Source organism: Grammomys surdaster, unplaced genomic scaffold (genome assembly GCF_004785775.1).
Source record: "Grammomys surdaster isolate TR1022 unplaced genomic scaffold, NIH_TR_1.0 224, whole genome shotgun sequence".
NCBI classification, from domain to species: domain Eukaryota; kingdom Metazoa; phylum Chordata; class Mammalia; order Rodentia; family Muridae; genus Grammomys; species Grammomys surdaster.
Genome location: NW_021604669.1, coordinates 3763108 through 3781660, shown reverse-complemented (window position 1 = coordinate 3781660; position 18553 = coordinate 3763108). Strand labels below are relative to the sequence as shown.

Below are 18553 nucleotides of genomic sequence, written 5' to 3'. Positions count from 1 at the left end.
ATGACACTATTAGGAGATGTGGCCCTGTTGTAGTAGGTGTATCACTGTAAGTGTCGGCTTTAAGACCCTCATCCTAGCTGCCTGGAAGCAAGTATTCTGCTAGTAGCCTTCAGATGAAGATGTAGAACTTTAAGCAACTCCTGTACCCTGCCTATCTGGATGCTGCCATGTTCCTCCCTTGATGATACTGGACTGATCTTCTGAATTTGTAAGCCAGCCCCAATTAAATGTTGTTCTTATGAAAGCTGCCTCGGTAATGGCATCTGTTTACAGCAGTAAAACCTTAACTAAGGTATGTCCCCAAGTGAAAGATATCCAAGATTTCATCCTCAGTGTAGCCTATAGTGTTTGTCACTCAACATGCTGTGGGAGCAAAATATGATTCTTCTCCTGGCAATGCCTATGTCAAACCTAATCTTACCATACTCTGACCACCAGAACTTTACACTTTCTCTGTGTTTTATCAGCTAGCTTTGCTCCATTTTCTATGGGCATAGTAACCATCACTGACAAGGAACTTCTCGTGATTCCCCACCAAATCTACAAAGCTATAACTACTTTGTCTATTCCTTCCAGCCACCTGACTATTCTCTTAGTTTTCAGTGATTATTATTCCTGAAGATAATTTGAGCAATATTTATGTCTTGTGATCTTTAGCTTCGTGAGCCATTTTTCTTAAAACAGTAAAATGATCATTAAGTCAATAATATTATATTTCAAGAAGATGTATTTTTTTAACAGGCTTTGGTCAGGTCAGTACCATGTAGAGAGAGACGGAATCTGGCTGCAGTTGAAATGAGTTCAAAAGAATACTGCTTAGAAATAATATACAACCATAAAGCACAATGTAGTATGAAATGTTTTGCTTGCCTGGCCCTTTAAAGGAGTCTATGCTCTTCAGTGACAGTTGGTTCTTGAAATTCTGGGAACAGGAGAGGGTATAAAATGCAGCAGGTGCTGAAAGTGGAAAGAATGGTGAGAAAGGAGTTGGAGAGAATAGTAGCTGTTGGAGAAGTAGAGTCCAGGATATATAGAGCAGGATCAGAGAAGGGAGAAGGTTGAGAAGGGCTAGAAAAGAGGAGAGAAGAGATTTTGAAGAGTGACAATAAGTCACTCTTACTGAAAGTGAACTGGACATGCAGACTGAGAAGACAGTTTGTGACTGTTGAGCCAGGAGAAGCCGAGTTGAGCTAGAGAAGAACTCAGGAAGAACCCACAAACAAGTTAGCTATGTAAGTCTGTAGAGACAAAGAATGATAAATCAAAAAAACATACTTTCACTTTTTTTCCAGAAAGCTATAGCACATGATTGGCTTCTACTGTCCTGGAGAACCTAGAGATATGGGCTTGGTTTATGGACTTCTTGCTGGCTAAATAACATTTGAAATCAAGCTTGCATGTTTGATTGACTCACCACAGTAGGTCTGCCATCATCAAATGTCAGGAGTCATATTTTTCCACAGAGTACCCATTGATATTGACTAGAAACCTAAGTGTTAATGCATGCTTCAACAAATAAAACTGGGGCTGGGAATCATCAAATTCATGTAGACAAAACTATGGTAGGTTGTTCTCACTAGTATTTTATCCTGAGAAATGTTAATTGCAACAAGTCTTACATGGATTACATTTTTAAATGTTTTATTTGAGGCCTAGAATGATGGATTGTTTCAAAGTGTTTATGTAGTACTTTTTCAGAGAACCTGAATTAGGTTCCCATATCAGGTGATTCATAATTTCCTGTTAAGTTTTTCTTCAAGGGATCGGATACCCTCTTAGGGTTTCTATTGCTGAAAAAAAAACCCACCATGATCAAAAAGCAAATTTGGGGACAAGTGATTTATCTGAGTCCCACTCACATATCATTGTTCATCAAAGGAACTCAGAATAGGATCTCAAACAGGTGAGGATCCTGGAGGCAGGAGCTGAGGCAGAGTCCATGGAGGAATATTGATTACCGGCTTGTTTTCCATGGCTTGTTCAGCCTACTTTCTTAGAGAACCCAGATCACCTGCTCGAGGATGGCACCACTTACAATGGGCAGGGCCCATGCTCATTGATCACTAATTGAGAAAATCCTTCCAGCTGGATCTCATGGAAGCATTTCCTCAACTGAGGTTCCTTCCTCTCTGGTGACTCTAGCTTGTGTCAAGTTTACATAAAGGAAGCAAGCCAGTATACCCTCTTCTTGTCTGAATGGGCAGTTGAATTCAGGTGCACATACTCTCATTCAGACATACACTCATGCACATTTAAAAACTTAAAAAATCGCATATGTAGCAGAGGATGGCCTTGCCAGGCATCAATGGGAGGAGAGGCCCTTAGTCCTGTGAAAGTTAAATGCCCCAGTGTAGGGGAATGCCAGGGCAGGGAGGTGGGAGTGGGTGGATGGGTAGGTGGGAGAACATCCTTATAGAAGCAGGGAGAGGTGAGATGGAATAGGGATTTTCTGGAGTGAACTTGGAAAGAGGATAACATTTGAAATGTAAATAAAATATCCAATAAAAATAAATAAATGAAAATTATTTGCATTGTGTGTATTTTACTGCCTTTATTTATATATACCATGTGTATATCTGATACTCATCCATACCAAAATGGGTAATCAGATCCCTTGAAGTTGTTATGAAGAGTCCTTCAGAATTTATAAGGGCAAGGGACCAGGAAATGATTCCGTTAACCTGAATTACAGATGGTTATGACCCACTGTCTAGGTACTGATAATGCAACTCAGGTCTTCTGCAAGAACAGCAAGTGCTCATTAAAAAAAATCTTTAAAGTATTTTATTTGTTAATTGAGTCTCTTAATACTAAATTAAGGCAGCAATGATGTCATTGCAAAAATTTATTGATGCTTTACTGAAAATCTAAAGCAAGGGTACTTTGAAGCATGAATAAATATTTGAACTCAGGATCAAACAGATGTCAGGAAACAGCCAGGTCCTCTCAGGATCTCTTTCATTGTAGATTCCATGGGGAATCTTGATCATGTTGTGTTTTCTAATTATAGAGAATGTTATAAAGCTGTCCACCACAAGTTCTGATTAGTCAATCAGACACTTGTCAACTTGAAGGCCAATATTATGGAGAGATAATAGTGACATCAGCTCCAGTGTTGACCAAGGTCCAAAGGAAATGGTTCCTATAAAGAGACCTTCAAGATTTAAAAAGGCCAGGGATGAAGAAGTGGTTCATTTAACTTGAATTATCACTTGTTCTCATAGAATCAAATGAGTCTTTACATTGGTATTTTTCCTTTTTGCCAACCATAAGAAAACCCAGCAATATGAGAGAACAGAAGGGAATTTGTTGTCCAGTGGCAATTGCCCAATTCTAAACTCATATACATACAAGTGACATTATATGGATTGATAATGTTGTGTTTCTATATTTAGGTATATTACATGCCAATTGTATACCTATAGTTAGGAATATATTTTTGAATATCCATAAATATATTCTTATGCATATATTGTCCTACACACACACACACACAACACGCATATCAAAGAAAAAGCATTCAAATATATAATTTTATGGAACCATTCTTAAACAATCACACTGTGTGTGTGTGTGTGTGTGTGTGTGTGTGTGTGTGTGTAAAACAACGAAGAAAACTTGAAATAGAGTAAATGGGTATACATGGCAAGAGTTGGTAGGAAAGGCAAGGAAGAATAATCTAATTATAATTTAAAAATTTTTTTCTTAAACCTTTCTCATCTTTATTTTAGCAATGGATTATGGAAAACGTGCAGACTCATCTAGACATGAAAATATTTCAATGCACGGAGATCTTGCCTGACAGGTTTAGTACTGCTAAGGGAACTCAAATACAATTCTCCATCCTTGGTAAAGGTCAGAATAGAAGCAGCACACTGGAAGGGACAGCTGATTGCCAGAGTCACTATGTCTGAAGGCTTTCAGAGGTTGGCGGTTTTTCCCTCCTGTGTATCCATTTTCTTCTTACAGCTTAAAAGTTTTGGGGGTTGTTAACAGTTGTTTGTAGGAATTTTTGTTTTTCTCCAGATTCAAGTCCTGTTCCTCCTTAGTTTTCTTCTTTATGCAGTGTTCGACTTGCTCAGTTCCTGCCTGATTGCATCAATAAGCTCCTCCTTCAGCTTTGCTAGTTCTTTTCTCGTTTCATCTAAAATGTCCTGCTTCAGCCTGTCATAGTCAAGTTCTTCTGTCTTCTGGACTCCATTGGCACTAGGCTGTGATGAAGGTGTGGATTTGGGTCTGGAGATGACAGGTGACTTACTGCCGTTCATTGTGTTTGTTCTCTCCCAAGGTTTTCTGGTTGGTTCAGGTGTACTTGTTGATGGGGTCTTAGAAGTTATAGGCTCTGCATCTTCACTTCTGTCTTCCTTTTGTTGTTTGTATTGTTGATCCCTTCTCAGCAGTTCTCCTCCTAGCCAGCAGGGCACTCATTTCTTCCATTTAGCCACTACCCCCTAGAGGAAGGGGTCCATTCCCATGACCAGCATCTGCTTTGGATGAGGCCAAGTTCACTTTCACAGTATTCCTTCCACTTGGGAAAGAGCCATCCTCCACCTGAGACACTTTCCTAAGTTTTGCTCCTGCAATCGCAGCTGCAAGTCCAGTTAAAGGGCGATTGTCTTCTGATGTGGATCCAGAGAAAATTCCAGATGCGGGGAAGGGAGAGGCGGGAGGCAGGGGAGGAGAGAGAGGAACTTGATTAGGAAGAGGAAGTGGTGGAGGAGGAGGCCCGGTGGACTGCAGTGGAGGTGGTGGAGGAAGTCCAGGGGGAGGAGGAAGTGCTGAGGCATAGGCAGGGCCTGATGGGAGGGGTGGTGGTGGTGGAGGTGCAGGTGGTCCCAAGCAAGACAAGGCCCTGTGGGACTGACATCTAGGCCGGCTGAGAGTCTGCCTCTCCCAGCTCAGGATTTAGAGGGGTCTCCACAGAGGCAGAGGCAGGGGCAGCAGCATTGGACTCTGTGCTCTCTCTCCCACTCCACTTGCTCGCTCTCCAGCTGCTCCAGGCGCTCTAGGTCTTGCCTCTCTCCCTCTCTCCCTCTCTCCCTCTCTCCCTCTCCTCTCCCTCTCTCCCTCTCTCCCTCTCTCCCTCTCTCCCTCTCTCCCTCTCTCTCTCCCTCTCTCCCTCTCTCTCTCCCTCTCTCCCTCTCTCCAAGCGCTCCAGCCTCTCTCTCTCCACGCGCTCCACATGTTCTCTTCCCTGCCGCTGTCGCTGCTCCAGCTGCTCTTGTTCCAGGCGCTCCCAATTCAAAATTATTAAGATAAGATGTGGTACAGTAAAATTGGCAGTAAATATTTTTTCTGAGAGAAAAGTTGCTAAAAAATAAAAATTTAGGCAGTTTTTATCAGTTGTACTTAATTATATATTAATCAAATTTCCAAATCCAGGAATAAAGTCAATACCTGAACTTCAGGTAGGTGTATGGATTCATTCCAATCTGATTTCTTATATTCATGTGTGTGAGCTCATTCAAAATATATATGTATGAATATGTTCTGTGACTGCATTTTACTGTTTACAATTTTTCACAGTTTCTTTACTATGTCAGCTCAGCAAAAATAAAATGGCAGGTCGAATAATTAATAGTACAAGCAGCTATGACTAGGCTATATGAAGATTAGTTCCAGCACAGATTTTGTTTAATGTTGTAGAATAGTGACCCAGGGAAAGAGAAGGGTGCTCATTTGAAAAAACTCTATTGACAAAGGAGGACCAGAAAAGCTGTGAAATTCAAAATGCCAAAGTCATTCCGGAAAGTGTGTACTTAGCATTCCAGGCAATTCTGCTAAATGCTGGACCATAAATCCAAATGTCTGGCTCTATAAAGCTTCACCTTTCAGGATACTTAGCCTGCTAGCCAAAGCAAGAGGTAAGTGTGCCTTGTGCTAGATGGGCAAATCTAGGTAGACTTTATGAGCCAGGGATGTTTCTGTTTGTGTGTTTTCAATTTCTCTGTCCTCTCTTGAAAACTCTCTGATACATGAGGGCTCTATTTCAGTAACTCACTCTCAGTCACTCTTCTGCCCGTTTCTCTTAATTGAGTGGATATGTTGTTAAATAGTGCCACCTAAGAGTATTTGATATAATCCCCATCCATGGCTTCCACCAAATGCAAACTTCATTGTCACCAGAGATAATGAGACAGACCATCATTCCTGGTTCAGTTCGCTTTTTGTTGCTGGGACAAAATACATAAGAAAAGGAATTTGGAAAGGTTACATAAGGAAAGGTTAATTTGGTTTTAGTCCATGGTCTTTGCCTCTGTTGCTTCTGAGTCCAAGTGAATCAGAACACACACTTGTGAGTCTTCATTTGGCAACATTGGCACAGCATGAGGAAATATACACAGAACACTTGGGAGCCACTCAGAGTGCACTATTATTTCCAGTAGAGTAAAGCTATGGCTATCTTTAGCAGATGTCTTATTTGCTCTATGGTTGACAAGGTCAGTTTTGACTTAAAATCACCAACATTCACAGCTGAAGGAGGCTTCAGTATGTAGAAGATTGTCACTTTGACATATTCAAATGACACACATGGGGTTATTAGCTTGTGGACATAGTATTACTATTATTATTATTAGCATTGAGCATATCTTCAATCTAATTTAAATTTCATAAAGTCTCATGAGCTCTTAATACATATTACATGTCAGTTAAGGAACAGGCTATGAAAGATTTCTCAAGGTCATCTAGTTTATAAATAAAACTCCAGTACTTTAATAAACTGTATCACACAACATTATTAAATTACTAATGAATAAAATATGTCTTGGATATTTAATAATTTCATTTGGAAAATTAACCTCAATTTTTAATATTTTAAGAACAATATCAAACCTTTACTTTCCATGGAAAAATATTGCTTTCAAACATATTGTTTTAGCCAAGATCTCACATACCAATTTTTTCATGAAAAACAAAACTATAAAAGTATATCTTCTGAAAGACTCTGCACAAATAGAAGTAAAAATTGCTAGTTCTACAAAGCCAATATTGGGACATCATTTGCTTGGAAGGATGCGTGAACCACAGTGAGCTTTTTGATACGCATATGTATGTGAGCTAGTGCAAAATACATGTATAGCGGTGCTAAAGAGATGGGGCAATCATTAAGAACACTGGCTGCTTTTTCATAAGTCCTAAGTTTGTTTCCCATCGCCTACATGACAGCTCCATTCCGACAGATCCAATACCACCTTCTAGACACTGTGGGCATTTCATACAAATGTTGTACTTACATTCACACATACAAAGCAGCCATACACATGAAATAAAAATGTATCAAATATAAATGTCTTATTTATATTTATAAATAAATGTAAATATAAGTGTACTTCACTATACTGCTTACAAATTTTCATTCTTATGACCAGATAGGTGCAGCAAGATACAATGGTATGTGAAAAAATTAATGATATAACATAACAAGTTCTCAATACTTTTATTGGGGAAAAGTCCAATGAAAAAACATTCTTAGACCTTTTTCATATTCTTTAATTAATTTACCTTTTCTTTATTTTTAATTAATCTATCGATTCATTTGTATTACAACCCAATATCAGCCCCTCCTCTCCTCCCAATACCCCCTTACACATATCCTTCCTCAGTCCCCCTTCCCCTTCTCTTCTAAAAAGGGGGCCCCATCTGGATACAAGAAGTGACCACTCTGGGATCCATATCGCCCACTGATAGGTGTCTCTGCAAGAGTTACCTCCATAGATACCCTGGAACTTCACCCTCTCCCATGTCTCTGGCATATCCTAAAGATGCTCCCTTTCCCCACCCACCATCAATCTCCCTTTTCTCTCCATTGCTTTCCCTACACTTAATCCTTCTGCACCATTAGACGTTTCACAATCAGGAATAAAGGCTTCTAGTCATTGCATTAAACTAAGTTTCAGGTTGATGTGTTATGGAATCATTAATCTTATTGAGAAGCTCCACACTTATCATAGCAACGAACATCACTCTGAGCATTCTTGAGGGTCTGGATATCAATATACAAATATACAAAATACAATGATATTCATTGTATATGTAATATTAAATATAATTTAAGCAGTGATTACTGAGTCAGTGCCTATGTGTACATTACATACATCTTTACATGCCTATGCCAAAAATAATAGCACATTGACAATTGCACCCCAGTTCCTTTAATAGCCCAAGTCCATATGAATGTCTGTTCATAGACAATGTTCATTGCTTGTCTAAAATTGATACATACATGTGTATATTTAAATATTTCATTATTCTGTTTTATAGAAGTGAAAACACTTCTACTATTAAAATTAGAAGTTCTTTCCTTTCTCTAGGAATTTTAGAAAATTTCATTTGCCTAAAATCACCTCTAATTTACTTCAACTCTAATGCTTTGAATACAAGGTCTACAATCTCCTGTTACAGAGCCCTGTATCTTTGAGACTTCACTGTGGTAAGTTGACCAGCCACATGTTTAGTTTCTCTGTTTGGGAATATGGCTTTTGAGGCTATAGTTAAGTTATTTCTGAAGAAATAATCATTCTTCATAGAGTAAGTCTTATGTCTTCTGAGTGATACCTTTTCAAGAAATGAACACATGAAGACAGGGAGATGGTCATGTGAATACCAAGCAAGGGTTACAGTTAGGCTTCTAGAAGCCCAGGTCTCCTAGAGCTCTATTAAAAAGGCTCCCCAATCTTCCTCCCTGAAAATCACTCAGTTGTGAAAAATGGAACAACCTTGACATAAATTGCCACACGTTGGGCAGGTGGATGACTGGTACCACCATTCAAGGATGAATTTCTAAGATACAGGGTGCTGAAAGGCAGAATAGGGACCTGCATTTTGCTCACTCACTATAAACCTCCAGGCAACCTTGATCTGGCCCCTTGTTCTCAGGTCACTGTTTTTCAGGTAAAAACCCAAAAGGTCAGGGACAAAGATGATCATTACTAATATTCTTTTAGCAACAATATTTAGCTTTCTGTTGACTCCTTAGACATATCTTTGACCAAGTTTTGGAAATTTCACAAATTTTCGTGAATACCTTATGTAATCAAAGGCATCCTCACTTTATGAGATTTTTCTTGCTAGAGTAAACACAGTGTGTCTCAAGAGTTAAGACAATTATATTATGATGCTAGCAGAAGTATCACGATTACAGGGGAATGGGACCCAGAGGCACTGCTAGACAAGCCTGACTGTTAACATGAAATGTCCTGACCACAAGGGCAATTTTTATGAAGTGACACTGACGTCCTGGGAGTCTCTTGTTTGTTTAAGTTAAACTAAATTATTTGTATTTGCACTGATGTGTTTGAACTCAGAATCAGAAAATGTTTAAGGGAGAGTTCTCTAGAGATACACATTACTTAACAGAAAATAAAACAGCTAGTGAAGAAGTGGCTTGCACAATACATGCGCTGATGTATCAAAAGTCTGTACAGGAAGTGCACAGGCTGGATGAAATGCAGGTAGTATCTGTGCTGTCAGGAGTTTTTTCTCTCCAGTGTAGCAGGAATAACACAGGTATAATTTCTATTCTATTCTATTCTATTCTATTATTATCATTATCATTTTTGTCATTATTAATTGCACTTACTGAAGATAATTCTGGAATGTATTCTTTTTCAGTTATCCACTTATGGCAGTGGTTTTCAATCTTCCTAATTTTGTGATCCTTTAATACAGTTCCTCATGTTGTAATGACCCTTAACTCTTAAATTATTTTATTGTTACTTCATAATTGTAATTTTGCTATTGCAATGAATCATAATGTAAATATTTGATATGTAGGCTATATTATATGTGACCCCCACAGGATAGCAACCCACAAGTTGAAAATCACTGACTTAAGATATCCTGTTTACAAATTACACCCATACATTGTATAACTAATAATCACCTTACCTCTATACTTATTGATTCCAATATTAATTACATCTAAATTACACAGTCCCAATATATGCTTACTTTTATATTGTTGTCATAAAATACCATGGCCAAAACAACTTATAGAAGAACATTTCTTTTGGTTTCTGGTTTCACAGGTAAGAGTCTTATCTAGAGATAAGTGTCCATAATGGCAGGTAGGTGAGACAGTAGGTGCAGGGAACTGAATGGTCACAACTTCAAACAAAAGTACAAAGCAGAATACAAACTGGAAATGTTGTAAACCTTTTAACTCTCAAAGCCCACTCTCCCAGTGACACGCTTCTTCCATCAAGGGTACAGCTCTTCAACACCTCAAATAGTTCTGTGAACATGGGACTAAATATTCAAATGTCTAAGACTGTAAGGACATTTTTCATTCAAGTCATCAGACAAGGCAACACACACACACACAAATTGTGTTTGGATAAGAGGCAGACAAAATCCCAGCAATGAGAAAGAGAAGTGAGTACAAAGTCTCACCCCCAACCGAGAAGTAATACCTGCTAGACAAAGTCAATCAGTCTCCTCCAATGGAGTGTCATAGACAGGCTCTATGTCAGGAGTAGTTGGCCAATCAAATTCCTTGATTTTGTTTGTTTATTTTTGATCTGAGTGTGGGAGGTTTGTTATTATTTGTTTTTGTTTTGTTTTAGATCTGTGTGTAGGTATGCATGCATGCAGAGGTCAAAGGTCAAAGTCTGGGTTCTTCTTGAATCACCATTTATCTTCTTTTCCCCTTTTTCATGTTTACTTGATCTATTAATCTATTCTTTGACACTTGTATACCTATGTATAAAGGGTTCAGATTACTGTCTCCCTCTTATCTTCTTACTGCTGTTGGTTAGATTACAGCTTCTTCAGCTTCCTTTCTCCTGATAAGAACGTGTTCAACAAGCACCTGAGATTCTTGGAAAGCCTCCCCATGTTAATGAGGCATCTCAGTGCCTTAGTCTTCAGCCAATGACCTTTGTCCACCCTGAATATTCATTTCTAAATTATATAACCCTTGATTCACTCTGATTAAAATTGATATGTCTCTCTGAAACCCATCCCGAATGACATCATTTCCATTCAGACTCATGGGCCATCTAAATCCTGTTCATTGGGCCAAAGCCCCAAGAGAGAGCAGAGGCCTACATGGGAGATATATATATATATATTGTATGTGTGTGTGTGTGTGTCTGTCTGTCTGTGTCTATGTATGTGTGTGTGTGTGTGTGTGATTTACAGTAACAGGCAAGAATTCGCTCCATGGAGAAGATGTCAAATACAATAAGACTGAAGTTGGCTCTCCTTTCTCTAACAGTCATGCCACACCACTGTGTCAGTGGGCACATCTTGGTACTGCAGTTCATAAAGCTAATAACAGGGTAAAAACACTGAAGCTCCTTGCTAAGTCCACTATCTAGAATAGAATATTCAGGGTTTATGAAAGCTAGTCTTCCTCTATGTGATGCAACCAAAGTATGTGTCTTCAGCTGTTGTAGTAATTATTTAAAACGGCCTCTGGTCAAGCCGACTATCTAAGTTGCTGCGGCTCTTCGGAGCTCAGCCGCCATGTTTCTCAGCCAGAGGTCACATGCACGCTGCAGCTAGAAATGGCCAGCCAGAAACAGCAGCCTTGCCATCCATGAGACGCCAGCATGGTAGATGTCTCCACAAGGCTGGACATTGCCCAGACCATCCCACCATCCATGTGGTCCCAGTAAGAAAATGAGACTCTAATGCTTAAAGATTAATCAAAGGCTTTATTTTATATATTTAGTAATGCTTGGTAACAATATGCTCATATAAGTAGAGTTATTTCTCAATTAGCTAACCTAATTATAAGTTGTTACCCACAACTGCTCTCCATACCTCTGTGGTTCTCCACCTTCCTAAATCTCTGCTCTCCCTAGCTTCTCCTCTTCCTTTTCCTTTTTTCCTCTCCTTACTCCTCCCACCTTAGCTCCTCCTACATTCAGCAGCAGGGTCTTACCTTCTAGATCTGTCTATACTCTTTTGAGATGGAGTTTATCCCTCAACATTGAACTCAGTGATTTCACTAGGGTTGCTGGACATTTCGCTCTAAGTATCCACTGTTTTTTGCCATCCTGCCCTGAACCTATAGATGTACACTGACCAATGTGCCCATTTTATGTAGTTTCTAGGGATTATGTTTTTGTGCCATTCTACCAACTCATCTGTCTTCCCACCCACACTCCTGATTCACAGAAGAAAGCTACCTACTTATATATAGCCTCTTATAGGCTCTTAAGATCAGCAATGGCTTATTCTGTGCAGAACCTAATGCTTGCTTACTCAGCAGAAGAGCTCTATAAATGTAGGTAGATTGAGCTTTCCAATTAGTTGACAATTAGTTATGATTATCTTTATATGGAAAATATAATCACAAAGGTACTTGGAAGTGTAAGGGGAAAGAAGAAATCAGAGAACATATAAAGGCTCACACATGCTTTGCTGTTTGTTATGATTGAAGAATGCAACCCCAAGCCAAGGTGGCTTCAAAAAACATAAGAAAAAGAAAACATGGGAAAGAACACAGCATTGCAGATACGTTGGTCTTATCTCAGTAATACCTAAATAGGACATGTAACCAAACAAAATACTACAGTTGTGTTATTTTGAGTCTTTATATTTGTGACATTTTATTAAAGCATCAGTGGCAAACCAATACAACATGTATTAACTTCATTAAAAGAAAAAGTAGTTCATACACATGTGTAGCTAGCTCCTCCCAACTTACAATTGACTTTTGCATATGTTACATAATTTGGCCTTCAGCCTACCCCTTCATGACAGGAAGCCTTGCTTTATGAGACATGTGCAGACCTCCTGATAGGTGAATGCTATCTAGCAGAGAAGCTCTTTCTGAAAATGTTGGCTCGGCCATTGGTACCAAAAAAAAAAAAAAAAAAGGGGTCAATCTGTGTTTGCTGTGGATTGAAAGAGGGGGACAATCCACTTAAAAGAGACCAACTATAAGATCATAGAGTGTTCATCACCACAGCCATCCTCTGCAGCTTCCTGTTGGCCCTGACATTTCACCTGGAGCATCCCACATCGCCCCACTTTTCAAACCTTCATAATCATGATTGATGCCTCAAGGAGGCCTCCACTGCTCCCCCTGGAATCTACAGGCCATGGATGTGTAGGGGAGGGGGACCATAAATATCATCTTTCTAAAATAGGATCCTATTTGTGCCCTCACCGCATGATACCGCAGGGCCAAAGTGGTAGAATGCATAGTGTGCTTCTCTCATCCTTTTTTTTTTCCCCCTAAATCAGGCAAATTACAGAGCCATGTGATGCTACTTCAGAGTCCACTTAGCTTAATTGAACGGAATGTGATTTCTGTGAAGCACAGGTGGCGACCTAGGCAGCTTATCATCTGATTTGAGGTGGCTGTCTCTAAATGAGGTGCTTGCCGTGCACATTTTTATAGAGTGCTAAAGGGAAAAGGCCCAGGATGAGAGGCAGGGGTGGGCATTCTCATGGGCGAATACAGTTCTGTTATGAGCTGGGTTTTAGAGGAAGCCTTCCCACCACCCACTTAACACCCCTGTACTTAAAAGATGAAGAACTGAAATTCCAGAGACGGTATGTACTCATCAGGACACAAGGAAAAGAAGGACTTTAGTCACAGAAGACATTTCCCATGCCTCCTCTGTCTTGTTGAAGGCCAGTGAAAAATGCAACCTTTTGTGCTACTTGCTCTGAGGCTGGGGCAGGGAGTAGGAGCTGTGGACTGTCAAGTACAATATCTGTTTTTGAAAACGAAAGAAAGCTCTGGCTTTCCCCTTGACCCCAGCTGCATTTTGATGAAGCAGTCACAGCCTGTCATCTCAGCAGATTGGTTGCTTCTCTTTCCTGAGACTATTTTCCAATAGGATTTATTTAAATATTATTTAGATTTAATGGGTATGAGCGCTTATCTTTTTGTCTGCTGTGCCATTCATTGTTGCCATGTCTGAAGATTCCAATAGAGGATGCTAGATCCCCGGAACTGGAATCACACAACGTTGTGAGCTGCCATGAGAATGACAAGAATCAAGCATCCCTGTCCTCTGCAAGAGCTGTAAGGGCTCTGAACCAGTGAGCCATCTCTCCAGCCTCTTTATCTTCTGTTGATCATTCCACACATGCATAAAATGTGTTTGATTGAGTCCTCCCCCATTCCCTTCCTCTGATTCATTCCCTACCTCCCCCACCGTTTTTCTCTCCCAGACTGAAGCCATTCTCACATTTTTTAAAAGACTCACAGAGTCCATTGAGTATTGCCCGTATGTACACCAGTACAGGATCAACTCCTGGAGCAAATATAGTCTCTTAAGGACCACACTGATGAGTCTTCTCCCCTCACCCCAGCAGCCATCTATTGCCAATAGCTTCTCAGATTGGGGTAGAACTTCATGAACACCTCTGCTGCCCATGCTGGGATTGTGGCTAGCTTGATTTTGTCCAGGTCTTCTGCAGGCAGTTACTGCCGCTTGAAGTTCACGTGCCTCCATCTGTCCTGAGTCTTGGCAAAGCTTCTCACCTTAGAATCTGGTTGAACTTAATGAAATCATGCATTTCAAGGATTAGTTAAGAGACCGGGACATATATCAATTGTTCAGGCATTGTTACCAGAGCTGGGTGTTATCATAATACTGCTCTACTGTTTCCTTGCTTGGCAGACTCTCTGGGCTGGGAATTCTCACTCTAATGAGTAAACTCATTTCTCATTTCCAGAAATCTGCATTATTTTGTTTATACAATAACCTCACAACAGACAAAAGGTCTCTTGAGATACAGGATCCAAAGTCTAGAGAAGGAAGGCAATTGCAGCAAACTCAAAATAAAGTAGAATATAGATGTGTACAGATACTTTCATAAAAGACTTTACACCTACAATTACTCAGAAATGACATTTTTTTGTGGAATAGTATCTGAACACATGGTAGATTTGAAAACACTTTTTCTGGACAGGGCTCCTTGTTCATCTCTCACTAACACAGTTTTTCTCTGACAGTGTAAACACACCTGTTTCATCTCCAGAGTCTATGATTGGCTTGAAACAAGCCATGGGATCAACCCCATGATTCATCTATGTGCCTAGTAGACACAGACGGGTCTTATACTGAATGTATCTGTTTTTGTATTTTGTTTTCCTGATGTCTCCCCATCAATTCCACTCATTCATCACTTCCTCTTGGTGTTGTTTCCTGTAGTAATTGAGCCTGTATCTTCAAAGTTTAGTGATCTGCAGCTATATCTTAAAATATGCATATTAGTGTTTGCTTAATATATTTTCCAAATGTTAATACTTGTTTTTTTTCAAATTTTAATATCCTTCATTTGTAGATCCTAATAAAATTTCTTTCTAATACAAAGTAGTATAGTATACAGTTACCTAAATCATCTGTAGAGTGAACCATGCTGAGCTAAGGGATTAGATTACTGTTTACTAGTATGTGAGTGGGGATCTCAGGCAAGAGGGAAATGAATTTGGAGGTCTGATAGAGAATAGCCCAGAAGGATAACTTTTAGGCACAGAAGAATCAGTAAGGAACCTGTCCTGTAGAACAGGCAAGATCTGGGAGCCAAGCTGTGTTGGGTGTACAGTGAAGACACTTTGGTGTGACAGCTTGTCTGTAGTCTGGATGTTATTTATTCACACAAATGAGAAACTAATGCTTATCTCATTCACATCTCATATCAAATTAAAGTAACCCAAGCCCATTTCTGTCTTGCTAAAGTTTGTATATTTCTGAAGAGTCTACACTCCAACACACAGATGGATTTAGGGATGAACTTGTCAGACTTCCAGGATGAACTGAAAATTCGGTGAAGTTTTTAAACTGTACCGAATAGATTTTGTGCCTTTGTGATCCTTCTGAATGCTCTCAGCCAGAAGAGGATGGGAAAGGTCAGTGCATAAAGAACAATCCAGTGTGTATATACTAGGGGGATTGTAAAAACAAAAATAAGTAGGTAAGGTAAGACAAAATGATTTGAAGTAAGGTGAGAAAAGGGAAGGGTAAGAGGTGGGAGGAAGTGAAGCGAGAGAGGGAAGGAAAAAAAGAAAGCAAATGAAAGGCTCCCAAAATTAAACCAAACCAAACCAAACCAAACAAAACAAAACCAAACGAAACCAAACAAAACAAAACCAAAATGCCAGAAAAACAAAGATGTCCCAAGCAGCATTAAAGACATACTTACAGTCTTTGTATTTTAATAAGAAAAACATGTATACGTATGCATGTATGTATTTGCATGTGTGCATATGTGGGTTTGTGTGCGTGCGTGCATGTGTGTTTGTGTGTGTGTGTGTGTGTGTGTGTGTGTGTGTATGTATGTGTGTGTGTGTCTGAGACAGAGAAAGTGAAATACAGTCAGGGAATGTGAAACAGTGAGCCTAGTAGTACCATACAAAAAACAATGTACCTGACAACTTGTTCTAAAAATTGTTATAGCCTATTGTATTGCCAAATTAATTATTCTTATATGATTCCTCTCTCTAATTCACATTATTTTATGTCAAATATTGGACCCAGTGATACCCTGTTTTATAAATATATTTTTCTTTAAACAATCAGAATCTTCTGTAATAAAAGGGTGATTTTCAGCTTTAAACCGTCACTTTGTCATTGAAAATTCTAGATGGAGATCTCACCTGAAAGGTTCTGAACTTTCAAGTAAATTCAAATGAAAGAAATAAAGAAAGGAAGAAAGGAAGGAAGGAAGGAAGGAAGGAAGGAAGGAAGGAAGGAAGGAAGGAAGAAAGAAAGAGAGAAAGAAAGAAAGAGAGAGAAAGAAAGAAAGAAACCCAACCCCCCCACACTCTAAATAAAAACTATAAAATATATGTCTCCTTGAATCCAGCTACCAGGAAGATTCTTGAATTTCTATTGACTGATATCCTTCATTTCCATTTCATATGTTTTCTCCCATGCCACCTTTTGCTTTACACACTTACTTTGTCTGAGAATTGTGTACATGATCATGCTGTGTGGAACACTAACTACAACACAGTAGCACCAACTACACATCATATTCATCTCCTGCATTTTTACTTTTATTTGTGTGTGTGTGTGTGTGTGTGTGTGTGTGTGTTTTAATTCGTGTATTTATTTATTCAAATTACATCTCAATTGCTGCTCCTCCTTCTGGTCCTCCCTCACACTGTACTTCCCCCCATCCTGCATTTTTTCATTAACTGAGTAACTAATCTAGAAAATCAGCTAATTGACAAGACTTATATCTTAGTCATATTTAACATAACTTTCAGGATGGTTTTCTGTGATTCCCTCAAGCAGACCATAGGGTCTCTCTGGTCATGCTTTCTCTGATACTAGTAACTACTGTTAATGCTTTAATTATAGGCTGGAAACTGTTAGAATTCTAATTATAGCATTCTTTGTCTGCTCAACAGGATATTTCAGAGAATAGGAACTTCCATGGAAGCTTCCTGCATGCTCATTTAACTGCTGAAACCTTTGATTATCTGTTTCCTCTCTGTATTCTGGCCAGTTTGCTGTTCCATGATTATACTATTCAGGAGACAGGACTCCCACCAACACGTATGTAGTCACTCTTTAGTTTTGTTATTATTTGAATGTGAAATATTCTGGTAGGCTTTTGCATTTGAACTGGTGTCGCTGTTTGGAACTGTTATGAGATTTCTAGAAAAAAGGATCTTTGCTGAGTAAAGAATCTTACTGTTGTTGGGCTTTGGGAGTTTATAAGCAGGCCCCACCTCTATTATTTTCTGCTTTCCAGCATTGATGGAATGTGATAAGCTAGCCCCATGTTCCTGTTGCCAAGATTTTGAAGCAATAAAGAATTGTATCCCCTGTAGAACCGTAAACCAGAATAAAGTTTTTCCCTTTAAGTTGCTTTGGCTACAGTATTTTTTCACAATAAGGAATATAAACCCAAGAAACATATTAGCATCTTTCTCAGTACAGATTTGTTCCCATAAATCCTACCCTTAATTTCTATTTTTATATTTGCCTTTCTTACTACTTAAAAAACTCCCTGTCTCTTAAAAGATAAGGGAAAGATGGAATGGGGAGGGGTTGCATGATTGGATACTAGGAGGGGAGGAATGGCTGATATGAAAGAAAAGAAAGTTAAGAAACCACTAGAAATGTTTTACATGAGTGAAGAAAGCTTATCATTGAACTTACAAACGTCTGAGTTGTTATTCTCAAATGCCCAAATTGTCTGACATAAGAAAGTAAATCTCTAAGGACTAAATTGGTATCCTCAAATAAACATTTCTCAATTAAATGCATTGTTAAAACTGTCCAGAGACAGTCCCTAGACCAAGAAAATGGAGAGAGAGCAAGCAAGAAGGGGTACTGAGAATCCTGTAATTTTCACAGACATTACCAGCAACAGTAATATATTATGTGTATATAACAGTTCAGTTTAAGCTTGACTATTTCAGATAATACCTGCTTTAATCAGAAATATGCACACCACAGGTGAAAATGAAGGCTTTCAGTTATTTATTTCGGTCAATACCAGATGTTTTGCTAATTAGCATAATGAATGCTAGTAATAGGTTGTCAGTCGTGAAATGAAGTTGACAAATAATGTAATGAGCACTATAAGTAGATCCTCATTGAAAAGTTAGAGCATTCAGAATATG

General features: G+C 39.0%; 1 pseudogene; it reads right to left on the bottom strand.

The window, feature by feature from the left end:
• Window positions 1-3900: 3900 nt before the first annotated feature.
• Window positions 3901-18553, bottom strand: part of LOC114625897 — a 68437-nt pseudogene continuing 53784 nt past the window's right edge.